General features: G+C 39.1%; 1 protein-coding gene across 17 annotated transcripts in view; it reads right to left on the reverse strand.

The window, feature by feature from the left end:
• Window positions 1-13,819, reverse strand: part of LOC147359629 (uncharacterized) — a 675,420-nt gene that overhangs the window by 460,055 nt on the left and 201,546 nt on the right. For 8 of the 17 annotated variants that reach the window (XR_015141009.1, XM_086337314.1, XM_086337311.1 and 5 more), the window contains one exon: window positions 5,859-5,916. The exons of 3 other annotated variants lie outside the window; for them this stretch is intronic. The gene's annotated coding sequence lies outside the window, so the exon portion shown is untranslated. Of the gene's footprint in view, window positions 1-3,463; window positions 5,917-13,819 lie in introns of those variants that run through there. 6 more of the 17 variants (XM_086337315.1, XM_086337305.1, XM_086337328.1 and 3 more) reach the window with 2 other exon arrangements.

A 13,819-nucleotide genomic window follows, 5' to 3' on the forward strand; every position in this document is an offset into this window, starting at 1 on the left:
AGAAATCGGTGGATCCAGTATCCACACCCACGTCTGATTCCCCTTCACTTCTTGATACTTCTCACCAGTGTCAAGTGACATCAGTGACCTATGGATGATTTTCTTTTCCCTAAAGACCTGAACTTCAGAAGGAATCTACCCTCCTTTGTGACCTTATCATGAAAATTTTGAAGAGGTAAAGAATCAGAACAGGATCAGAAGATAAAAAATGACTTCATTTCCTTGCTTTGATTGCACCTCTAAGCATTCTTTTGGTATACAGATCCTTTAAAAAAAAAAAAGAAAGAAAAAAAAGAGGCACTCTAACTAATAGGGAGGTTTCTGAGAAATCACCTCTCCTTGCTTGTGACTAGAAGACAAAGCAAGGACCCTGGAGTCATGTATTCTTGAGTTCAAATCCCTACCCTGTTCCTTTATGAACTGATTCCATTCTTTCAGGCTTATTTTCCTATATACAAAATAGAATTCATAAAGCTCTTCTGGGCTCACAGGTTTGTTATGAAAATCAAGTGAAAAATGCAGGGGAAAGTGCTTTTGGAACTGTAGAGCACCAGGCACACAGGAAGACTGGCTACTGTTTCGCAGAAACGACATCCCCAAGTCATTTTATGAGAGACGTGGAAACTGGGGTCAGGACATAGGCACACACTGTTACCGTGGCCCTACTTTGATACAGTGCAGAGGTTTAAGTAGCCAGCAAATCAGTGGAAATCAGGCTATGAACACTGGACAAATACAACATATTAATATGGACCTTTACTTTGCCAGAGACCTATAATTATACCTTATAATATTATATATATATATATATATATATATATATATATTGCAGTATTACAATAAAATGCCCATCCAATATATATTTTGCAGCATTTTAATAAAATGCACATCCACAAGCAATGAAAACTAAGAAGGAAATAACAAAAGAGATACTGGAAGGGAACACACACCTTTATGAGGATAGGGGGAAGAAATTCAGTATGCTTTTTATTAATACTTATGTAGCACTTGCCCAAACTCATCTTTGTAAGAATTCCAGCCAGGTAGATATGATTCTATCATACTTATGTCTATACAATAGAGAGGAAATTTCCACTCAACTGACAGGTGGTCCTGAGAAAACAAGACTGGGTTCTCTTTCCTTCCTGAGGCATTACGTGTACCAAGCCCAGCCTTTCTGATTTGAAGCTATGCTTTGTATGAAAAGCTGTTCTACAGTACAAACCAATCTCTCTCACCTTCCACCCCCTGCACAATCATTTTACCAGGAAATAAACAACTCACTTGTTATCAATTTATCATAGATTGACACTGAGAGAGTGCCCTGGGACTGTGGGACTCTGTGCTACAGAATTAACAGATGTGCTTTCAGTAGCATTAAATAGTGCAAAGAGCCTGTCTCGCCAAAAACTCTCTCATTAACTATTAATTAAATAACTATAGATGCTTCACTGCAATAAAGAAACCAGTAGGTAAGTGAGAGAGACACTCCAGTAGATGAAAGCATGTGCTTATTAAGCAGGAGAAAGACAATCTGTAACATTTAAAATGAGAATAATACCGATAATAATAATATTTATTGAGTATTTACTATATATCAGGCAGCATACTAAGCACTTGCATAGACTTTTTAACTCTCAGAACAACTGGAGAGGCAAGCAGTATTATTATCTCAATTTTACAGATGAGGAAGCTGAGTCAGAGAAAGGTTAAGTAAAAACCTCACAGCTGCAGAGGCAGAAAGCCTACAAAGTCTGATTTAAGGTAATCAGTCATTCTTTTTTTTTTTTTCTGCTTTGATTTTCTTTCTTTTTTATTCATCAAAGGTTATAATTGTATGATATTGATAAGTACAGAATAAAATACAATTAAGAGAGGACAAGTGCTCTACAATATTGTGTTGGCCTCTGCCACACATCAACATGAATCAGCCACAGGTATACATACATCCCACCCCTCCTGAACCCATCTCCCACCCCGTCCCACCCCTCTAGGTTGTCCAAGAACACTGGGTTGAGCTTCCTGTTTTCAAATAATCCCTGGTGCTATTGGCCTTTCCTTGGCATAAGGACAGAAATTTTAAAAAATAATCATCCTTGGCTTCTAAGAGCTACTTTCTCTTTTTTTTTTTAATTTGCCTACCTTATTCTACTTTCTGGGTTACAAGCTCACCTTTCTACTCACTGATCACCTTCTACTTCCTGGGACAGGAGTTCACCTTCACTTTATTGATCTAGTTCTACTTCCTGCATCAAAAGCTCACCTTTCCACTCACTGTTCCACTTCCTGGATCGTTAGCGCACGTCTCTTCACTGACTTTCATTTGCTTTTTGGCTCTCCTGACTAGAATGTAGACGTTCTATAGGTTCCCACTGAGCCTGGGAAACGAAGCAGGGAAAATAAGGACTATCACCTTCATAGTTCATGCCTTATGAGCGTTATCAAGAGTGAAAGAGACCTCCGTCTATCTGAAATCTCTTTGTCTTCAAAGTGGCAAAATATTAGAGAACCTAACATTTAGGCTGCGGCCGCAAAGGGTCTTTAAAGACTCATTCTCTGAACATAATAAAGGGGTGTTACAACTATGAATTCAGACCCTGTTGGAATGTTGTCACAATGAGAGTAATTCCGCCCAGAAGCAGTGAGTCTGGAAAACCACTCAACTTTTTTAATGGAGACATCTGTGTATGAGTCCTCTTCCTTTTAAACACAAACATACATGCATACATAAATATCATGGGGATCAGGTCAACATAAAAAACTATAAGCTATTAAAGAACACTCCTAACCACTCACTACTGGGTAGGTAACTGAGACTTGAGATCAAAGAAACCTAGGCTAGGCTCTGTCACCACCAACTCAGGTTATGGAGCCTTAAAACTCCCGATCCATAAACAAGAAAAAAGCTCAAACCTCTCAGCATATCTCCAAGTATAACAAATAAGAATAGTTAGCCTTTATTAAGACTTACTAGGTGCTAGGCACTATGCTAAGCTTTTAGTAGACATCATCTGAGGCCTCACACACTGGCAGTCTATGACATATTTATTTGTGTATTTGTATTTTTTTTAAACTGATGGATGTTTTAGTATTTTGAATCAGTTGCCTTTATTTAAAGCTTAGGAAATTTCACCATTTTCTCCATTAATGGCTATTCTTTTTTTAAACAATGGCAAAGCTGAATAGCAAATGCCTACTTCAGATTGTACATGCACTCTCCAAACTGCTTCAGGCCCTACCCTGCCCTGTTGCCTGGCATTCAGCCCATTCTCCTATGTATACAGTCTTCTTGGCTCCTGCAGACTTTTTTTTTTTTCTTTTGACATCTACTTTATGCAGATTAGCAGGTTACATAACTACATCTCTTTTCAGAGATAGGTTGAAGTGTGCGTTTTCTTGCACATCAGTTCAAGCAACACATTGAAATTTCATTAAATCAGACTAAGAAGAAGAGAAGACGCTGTTTTTTTAAAAAAATTTTAAACTTTTTACTTTATTTTGGGATATAGCTGATTAACAATGTTGTGGTATTAACAATGCTGTGAAGGGACTCAGCCATGCATATACATGTATCCATTCTCCCCATAACTCCCCTCCCATCCAGGCTGCCACATAACAGTGAGCAGAGTCCCATGTGCTATACCGTGGGTCCTTACTGGTTACCCATTTTAATACAGCAGTGTGTACATATCCATCCCAAACTCCTTAACTATCCGTTCCTATAGGCAACAATAAGTTAGTTCTCTGAGTCTGTGAGTCTCTGTTTGTAAATAAGTTCATTTGCATCATTTCTTTTTAGATTCCACACACAAGGGATGTCATGGAATACTTGGTCTTCTTGGTTCCCTGCAGGCTTTTGAACTTGCCATACCTGTGTCACATCTTAATCCCTGAAACACCTTTACGAGGCAAGTATTGCCTTTTCATGAGAACAATTTTACTTGTATAAAATTGATTTTTAAAAATGTTGCTTAATACATACTAGTTAACTTTCTTCTTCACTTTTTATCCACAAAATTTGGTTGGATTTCAGTGTGGAAGGAAAGGCCTATTCTTAAAATTTTAATTAAATACAGCTAAAAATAGAGGCTCTTTGGTGAAGCTTTTATTCAAAGGGAATTCAAATGCAAAACTAAATCTGCCAATGTCCACTTTTGCTATTGAAAGTAGATGAGCCGCATCATCACCTCATTTCAACCAAAGAGCCTATTAAGGTGAAAATGTTTTTAGAATTTGATTATATATTTGAACTGGAACTTGAATGTGGCATAAACCATTGAATGTTTAAAGCAAAAAAGGTTGAGGCAACCAATTTAGGAGGTGGGTTATAAATTATGCATGGGCCTTTTGAAAAAGGTCAGCATTTTTGTTTAATTCCACCAGGACCTTCTGAGAAGTGCAATACGGCTACTCTAGATGCTTCTTCCTCAGGATGCCTGTTCTTTATCAGTATCCCTGTCTCCATGGTAATAGGTTAGTGCTCATCTCCCACCCCCACCCTGACCTCCATGCCCACAGCCTTCGAACCTCAGCAGGAGGAAGAGCCCTCTGGGGTGCCATGCACTGCAGCTCCAGGACATAAACAACTCCATGGGTGGTTGCCATTGCAGTCCTTCATCCATGATATAATTACCCCAAGGTGTACTGGCGATGCACTTGTGTGCATCGAAGGAAGAACAGTCACTTTTCAATAAATCACTCTAGCCAGGTGGTCACCAAAGCTAGTGTTCTGAGAAGCGTGGGTTACAAGGCAACCAAGGCCATAATTCATCATTAGAAACAACGATAGACCTGGAGTCCATCCCGGGCATGAAGGACCTCTCCAGTTTTATAAAAGAGAGCCACAGGGTTTCATAAAAAGAATACCAGGAAAATTCAGATTTCATCCAATCAGACCTAAGAGATGGTGCCTTTCTTCTTTTACTGAACAGTTGTGGGGACTTGCTCAAATTGCTTGGCCTATCTGAATATAGATTTGCTCATTGTAAAATGCAAGTAATAATATATACTTCATAAAATTTTGAATTTATATGTGAATTATGCCCAACATGCGATGACAATTATTATTATTTTTATAATGGGAGAGAGGCTCATAAGTTTTGGAATAGAAGATAGTCATCAAATAATTAAAAGACAAGATCCAAATCAAAGGACCCATTCATCTCTCTTCCCCACCCAACCGTGTTCATAAAGGCATGTGGCTTATAGCCACTTACACTCAAAGATGCGAGGACAGGCAATGCTGAGGATGGGGAGTATAGGCGGACATGGCACATCTATCGTTCATTGCTTAATTCCTCCATCAGGCAGTCTACTGAGGCCTGGCATGTACTTCTTTCCCAGTGAAGGTCTTACCTCTATACCTTCATAATAGCGGCACGTTTCAAAATTGTATTTTATGAGGAAATGAAACTCCTCGTGGATTAATCCTCCTGCTAACCAAAGACATGTCACCTCCAGCACTGAGCTTGTCTTTGTCTTCCTGTCAATCCCTCATCCCCAACTGTCTTCCATTTTCCTGTCCCTAGGATTTAAGCAAGCATTCTCCCAGTCAAGAAAATCAGAAGTGAGCCCCCATACTCAATGACATTTTAAATGTGTAAACTGTTGATCACAGAAGTTACATAACAGGCCACACAGTTAGTTAATAGCAAGGCTGAGTAAAACACAGATTGTCTGACCTCTACACCCTTAATCCATTACTCATTACATGGCACCAGCATGCCTCTCCTGCTGCTGCTGCTGCTAAGTCGCTTCAGTTGTGTCCGATTCTGTGCGACTCCATAGACAGCAGCCCACCAGGCTCCCATGTCCTTGGGATTCTCCAGGCAAGAATACTGGAGTGGGTTGCCATTTCCTTTTCCAATGCATGCATGTATGCCAAGTCGCTTCAGTTGTGTCCAACTCATGCCTCTCCTAATATTTGTTAAAAACAAAAACAAAAAAAAACTATGACATTGGAAATGTGTTTTTCATACTATCAGAATTACTCTCACTTTCAAAAGTCTCAGATGTTTCGAGCAAAGTTACTAAAAAGTCTACTTTTCACAGGAGTGACGGAATTATTTGAACCATACAGTCATTAGTGATTAAACCTGATATATATGCTATTATTTCTCAAGCTCAGTTTTTACTTCCTAACACAGAAATCACCTATTTAAGCAAGTAGACATCTGCTTCATTTTATTTTAGCTTTGCTGGTAACAGTCATGCATGTGTTTAATTTCATGTTTCATCCAAACTGCCCCCATTACACCTTCTTGTACCAGGTTCTTTTACATGGATGCAAATATGCTTTTACAAGTTCATTTGGCTTGCCTGAAAATTTTAACATTTTCATTTTGTCAAGTTTTCCCTGATCTTTCAGGGTTCAGAACTGGAAGAATTTATGGCTATAACTCACTGTTTTACAAGAAGTTTCTTTTATAACCAGTCTTTTCCTCATTGTCTGAAGTTTCACAAGTTTCTCTATACTCCAAGAATGGAAATTTTTATAAAGCAAATTCCTTCATATTCCAAAAGACAATGTGGGTAAAAAGAAAAGTTAGGGTTGAACGTGCAAGCATTTCTATGTCTGGTTTCCAGTTATAAACGTCCCAGTTTTCTTTTGGAAATGAAATTTCTTTGTGTAAATAACCTAAGAAAGACGGGCTTTTCTTTAGCATGAAAACTATCTTCCTGCTAGTAACTTTACGAGCCCTCATTTGTTCTGGTTTTTATTTTAAACATAATTCTTTTAGGGCAGTGAAACTACCCTGGATGATACTATAATGGTGGATACATCTCAGTAAGCATTTGTCAAAGCCCATAGAATATCCTACATATACAGTGAACCCTGAAGTAGACCATGGCTTCAGGTGATAATGATGTATGACTACAGATTCATCCGTTGTTACAAAGGTCATCACTCTGCTGGGGGATGTTGATGATGCAGAGCCTTGTTCAGGGGTCAGGGCAGAAGATATATGGGGAATCTTTATCCTTTATGTTCATTTGCTGTCCACCTAAAACTGCTCCAAAAAATAAAATCTACTGAAAAATAGATTAGAATGAAGAAGTGAAGTGAAGTGCAGTTCCTCAGTCGTGTCCAACTCTTTGTGATCCTGTGGACTGTAGCCTACCAGGTTCCTCTGTCCATGGGATTTTCCAGGCAAGAATACTGGAGTGGGTTTCCATTTCCTTCTCCAGGGGACCTTCCTAACCCAGGGATCAAACCCGGGTCTCCCACATTGCAGGCAGGTGCTTTAACCTCTGAGCCATCAGGTAAGCCCCCAAAATAAAATCTACTGAAAAAATAGGTTAGAATAGTTGACATAAAACATCTTTCTTGCAGACACATAAGCTGTATACCAAATAAGCCTGACTTCTATTACAGCCTTTTTTTTTTTTCTTTTTGCTTTACCCATATCTCTGTTACTGCCTTCCATGAAAAGATCTGGCTGCTATGAGTGTGTGTGTGTGTGTGTGTGTGTTTTAAAGTATTTCAATTTAAGAACTATGTGATTATGATTTTCTCATCAAAAGATTAGTTAATTTGGATGCTTCTAATGTGAATTTGGGGGCCTTCCTGGGGGATGAGTGGTAAAGAACCCACCTGCAGTACAGGAGACACGGGTTTGCTCCCTGGGTCAGGAAGATCTGCTGGAAAAGGAAATGGCAACCCCATTCCAGTATTCCTGCCTGGAGAATTCCATGAACAGAAGAGCCTGGCAGGCTACAGTCCATAGGCTCACAAAAGAGTCAGACACGACTTATCAACTAAACAACAATGATGGGAATTTTATGCACAGTTTGCAATTTTTAGTTCAGATTATAAAGGTATGAGAAAGGGAAGTGTTAAAAGCTATTTCAAAAACTTTCCAAAATTTAAAAAATTATTTTTCATCACTCCTTTGAATATAAACTCATCAATTACAGGCAATTCATAGCCATTTTGAGAATCTCTTTATGAGCATCATTTGTTAGTTGCCACATTTAATTACTGTATATTGTGTCAAATAATAAACTTGGCTGTTCTTATATAAATCACATGGTAGGTAATGACTTTCCCTTACATTCTTCTGAATTAGCAGAGTTTAACAACATATGATTTTTTCCTAGTAGCTTTGAAATTTTGATTCAAAAAGAATTTAACAGTAGAGATTTCTTCCTATTTTCCATGCATTTATGGTGGTGGTGGTGTAATTGCTAAGTCACATCTAACTCTTGGGATCCCATGGACTGTAGCCATTAGGCTCCTCTGTCCATGGCATTTCCCAGGCAAGAATACTGGAGTAGATTGCCATTTCCTTCTCCAAGGGGTCTTCCCAATCCAGGGATCAAACCCATGTCTCTTTCATTGCAGGAGGATTATTTACCACTGAGCCACCAGAGCAGCCCTCATGCATTTATACACGATCCAAAATCACATGCAACATAGATGCATAGTACATATTTATAAAGTGTTCGATAAATTCTATGTAAATTCTATAATCTCTTTTGATATCTTATCTAACCCAGGTTTCCTCAGTCTTGGCACGGTTGACATTTGGGGCCGGATAGTTCTTTGTGTGGGAAGCTGATGTGTATTGTAGAATATTTAACAGCATCCTGGATCCCTCCACACTGAAAGCCAGTTGTACACCCCACAATTGCGACAAGCAAAAACGTTTCCAGACATTGCCAAATGTCTTCTGGGGGGAAATCTCCCCAGTCAAGAACCACTGGGCTCGCCAATAATTTGGGATCACAAAGTTCTCCTTTAAGAAATGCATATATACATATGATTTTTAATTGTGCTTGGCCTAACAAGTTAGCTCAGCTCTTTAGGACATTGTAGTGAGTTCAAGGTCAGAAGATCGATCATGAGGTTTAACGCATTCATTCAACAAGCATTTATTGACTGGCCTACAATTACATTGCACTGTGCAAGGTGCTGAGAGGAATGCCACAAAAACATGGAAAACAACCGGTGCCCTGCAGGAGTTTATGATCCTGCACAGTGAGTGAGAAAAGTCAAAACGAGTGGTGGATTCAGGGCACACCAGCGGTTGAGAAAAGCATGACTGAACCTAGTGCCGAAGAACAGAAAAGAATATGGTTAGACAGAGAGGGGAAAGGGGTGATTCCTCCTCTAAAGGAGAAATAACAAAGAAAGTTATTTATCATAAAAGGTTAACATATGCTAGGCGCTGTGCTAAGTACTGACTATATCATATTTCTGTATATGATGTATATGACAGAAGCTAAGTTCTGGTTCTAAAGTCTCCAGACTTTGCTTTAAATCCCCACTTAAGACTTGAGAAAACAGTATTTAAAAATTAACTTTTTTATGCATAAATTGGAATAATGATATAGTATGATTTTTTGAAGCCTAAAAGAGATGATACATGAAAACCAACTTAATATGGTATCTACACTAATAATAAGTGAACATTTTTATTCTTATTATTAAATAGTGATTTACTTGGCTATTTGAACCCAGGCCTGTCTGTGTTCAGAGCTGTGCATTCTACAATTCACCATGTTCCCAGGGTGAAATAGGCCTTGTTCTGAGAGCAGCAGAAGCTCCAAGTCCTGCCTGGAGAAGACAGTGGACTATATAGCAAGGGGTTTGACCTGTTCACAAACAACAGGGGATGTTAATGACTCTGAGCATTGCTCAAATGACTTCCCAAGAAAAGCCACTGTAGTGGGGGTAATAAAAAAATAAAAAGAGCTGGAGGAAATGTGGTATCACATGGAAGAAAAATGGTGGGAAAGTGTAAGCAGAGGCCAAATCAGGCAAACCCTTCTAGATGATGATAAGGAGTTCGAATTTATCCTGAAATCACTGGGAAGTCACTGAAGGGTTTTAAGCAGAGAGAGAGCAGAACCAAGTGTGTCCTCTGAAAAGAGAGTCCTGGCCATCTGAAGAATGGAGAATGGATTGACGTAAGACAAACAAAAAAACAAAAGCAAAAAACTGGGAACTGAGGCTACTGAGGAGACTAAGTGATAGATAATGTTGGTCTGGACTTAGTAACAGAAAGATAGGAGAAGTAAAAGGATTTAAAGATGTCTTTTGGTGATGGAATTGATAGAATATTCTTTAGCTAGTAAGTGGCAAAGCCCAGTCATTTGATTCCAAATCAAATACATTTTAACATACATTTATAGTTACATTCTTATTTAACCTATCTACCTATTAGCCACTAGATACTGAGATAGCAAAAATAACTCCAGGTATAAGTTAACAGTGCCTTTCAAGAAATGGGAAACAACTCAATTTTATAATCTTTGGATTTGTTGTTGTTGTTGAAAACAGTAAACATCTGTGGAAAGAATAAAATAAATGCTATTGGGTCAGCGATGTCCTCTCTACATGACATGCAGAAAACATGACTTGCCTGGAATGTGGTATTTACTTCAAAGCAGCCCATTAGCATCTAGCATTTGCCAGATTATCTGTCTCTTCCGGGACAAATTTGAATTAAGTGTGTATTTTTTAAATCCAGAGATGCTTTTGGTTTGGTATCTAGTATACAATCATCTTAGAATAAAATGGCATTTATGGATGTCTTTCTATAAGCACGCCTTTGATTAACTTTCCATGCACTTACTGATTTATTCAACAAATGTGTTTTTAAGTTAGTACTTGGCCATGCGTCATATTTGATGCTGGTAATAAAATGAAAATAACATAGATTATCTCCACTCTTAACCAGTTTGTATTTGAGAGAGAGAGATAAGACAAGTAAACAAGTAATGTCAACAAAGTCAACAACTGGTTGGATGGAGTAAGTACAGGATACTAGTAGAAGGGGAGGATAACTATCCCCCTCCTGGAGGAGCTGACATTGACATGGAAATCTGAGGATAACTGGGGCCAGGCCAGCCTAGAAAAGGTTTAATGAGAGGGAGACTGCTTTGGGGGAAGTCAGAGTATAAGCAAAGGTCCAGAAATGGAAGAGAAAATGACATATTCATGGAAAAGCAAATATTTCAGAATGGTTGGCAAGGAAAAGTTTAGGAGTGATGAACCCCCTGAGGGAAAAGTCATGAAAGAATTTATAGTCCATGTTAAATAGCCTGAATTCGTTCAAATAGCAAAAAGGAACTATGTGAGCATTTTTCAGCAGGAAAGTGACACGATCAAGTATAAAATTTAGAAAGACCTCCTGGAATACATATAGGATGGAGAATGCATGGGTGGGGATGAAGCGATCAAGTTAAAAAACAAGCATGTCAGTTGGAAGTCTTGTGTGTTAATTATAGACTAGAAACTATGCATTCTAAGAAAACTGAGTGGATAGGGAGAGAAGTAGGCAAATTCTAAAGAGACTAGTTGATAAGACAGGCAGGTCTTGGAGATTGATTGAACGTGGTAGGTGAGTGTTGAGAAGTATCAAAGATGATACCCAGGTTTCTGACAGGAGTTAGGAAACACAGGAGAAATGGTTAGGATATGGTAATAAGTTGTACCCTGGACATGTTAAGTTCCATCTGTTTGTAGGTCACTTGAGTAGTGATGGACGCCAGGTAACCGAGTTCCCTGTATTCACAGGAGAGCTCTGTGACAACTCAGAGGTCTTGTTGGCATCAGCATGTAGTGCAGCAAGAATTTTGATTGAATATTGTCGATGAGCAGGAGAGTCAGAGAACTGTGACAGTATTACACGAATTAGCCCTTCACAGCTACCCTGGGGCAGTTATAATTCCCCTCTGTAATCAATGATGCAGCAAGCAAATAGTTTTCTGAGGGTCACTCCAGTGACCTTGTTGCATTAATTTATTATTAGGCTTCCACTGATTACCATGATTCCAATCTGCAGCCAATATGCCAATCAATATCTACGTATTGAATGCCCCATATATGCTCAGCACAATGACTATCTGAATCTCTTTCGAGTTTTAGATGTGGTAGGCTAAAAATAAAGGACAGGACCCTAGACAAGGTGACTGGGCAGTGAAGAGACTTGCAGAGAAAATTGCAGTTTTAGGCACAGAAAACAGCAAGGGTCAATTTGTAAAAATCAAAATCAATGTGCAAACCCAAAGAGCAAAAGAGTTTCAGAAATCACGAGAGAATGCCAAGGGTGAACACATAAGTAGGACAGGACAGTACAGGTGTAAAGCCAGGAGGAGAGCGTCAGGGGCCCAGGGTAACTACGATGCTCAAGCTTCCATGTATTGACTTCATTATTTATCAAGGACATGATCCTTGGATGGGTAAAACCTGCTTACAAGTTATGGGTTGTGATAGATAAATCGGAGAAGGCAATGCACCCCACTCCAGTACTCTTGCCTGGAAAATCCCACGGATGGAGGAGACTGGTAGGCTGCAGTTCATGGGGTCGCTAAGAGTCGGACACGACTGAGCGACTTCACTTTCACTTTTCACTTTCATGCATTGGAGAAGGAAATGGCAACCCACTCCAGTGTTCTTGCCTGCAGAATCCCGGGGACGGGGGAGCCTGGTGGGCTGCCATCTATGGGGTTGCACAGAGTTGGACACGACTGAAGTGACTTTGCAGCAGCAGATAGTAAATACCTACATTGGCTTGATTCTTTCATGATTCTAGACCTATTCTGAACATTTTTTATCAAGGCAGTATTTCCACTTACAATAGTTCCTCCATTGTCTAAATTTTTTAGATAAAGATTCTCCTGAAATGATTACAATTAGGTCTCATTTAATGAACATTTATTCTATGTCCACAAATGTGCATTTTGCATACAGTGTCCCATTTAATCTTCCCAACATCTAACTGAAAAAACTGAGTTCCTCCTGTCACTGGGAAGAAAACAAAAACTCTGAAAATATGCTGTAAAACTGTTTATCCTGGCTTTGCTTTCCTCTCTTTTTGCCTCCAGAAACTTGCTCCAATTCATTCTCTTGTTCCAGTCACCCTGGCCTTCTTCCAGTTTACCAAAGCCACCATTCTTCAGACCCCAGGATATTTGCACAGACTGTTTCCTCAGTTGGACATTGTTTCTCTCTCACTTTGCTATCTCTTTTAGATCTCAACTAAAGGATAGCTTTGTAGACAAGCTCTCCCTGCCTTCCCTGTACCAGTCAGTACCCTTAGTTATGCTTCATAGGACCACACTCCTTTACTGTCAAGCCCTGAGCTCAGAATATAGTTACACCTTTATTACAAGGATTAGGGCTTCCTAGGTGGCTCAGTGGGTAAAGAATATGCCTTCAATGCAAGAGAGGCTAGCAGATGGAGGTTTGATCTCTAGGTCAGAAAGATTCCCTGGAGGAGGGCATGGCAGCCCACTCTAGTATTCTTGCCTGGAGAATCCCCATGGACAGAAGAGCCTTGGGGCTACAGTGTATAGGATCACAAAAAGTTGGACATGACTAAAGCAACTGAGCACACACACACACAGCAGGATTAGTCGTTTAAGATTTTTCACCCTAAAGGACTGTAAGCACAATAATAGGACTTATTATGTATTTCTTTGCTCACTATTATATCCCTGATATCAAAGTTACACAGTTTTTTTTGTGTATATATATATATATATATATATAGTTTATATATATGTAACTTTATTAACAAAGTTTATATATATATATATAATATATATAACTTTATTAACTTTGCCAACAAAGGTCCATCTAGTCAAGGCTATGGTTTTTCCAGTAGTCATGTATGGATGTGAGAGTTGGACTATAAAGAAAGCTGAGTGCTGAAGAACTGATGCTTTTGAACTGTGGTGTTGGAGAAGACACTTGAGAGTTCCTTGGACTGCAAGGAGATCCAACCAGTCCATTCTAAAGGAGATCAGTCCTGAGTGTTCATTGGAAGGACTGATGTTGAAGCTGAAACTCCACTACTTTGGCCACCTG

Source organism: Bos grunniens, chromosome 14 (genome assembly GCF_055505025.1).
Source record: "Bos grunniens cultivar Pamir isolate PY7600 chromosome 14, Bosgru_T2T1.0, whole genome shotgun sequence".
In the NCBI taxonomy this organism is placed as follows: domain Eukaryota; kingdom Metazoa; phylum Chordata; class Mammalia; order Artiodactyla; family Bovidae; genus Bos; species Bos grunniens.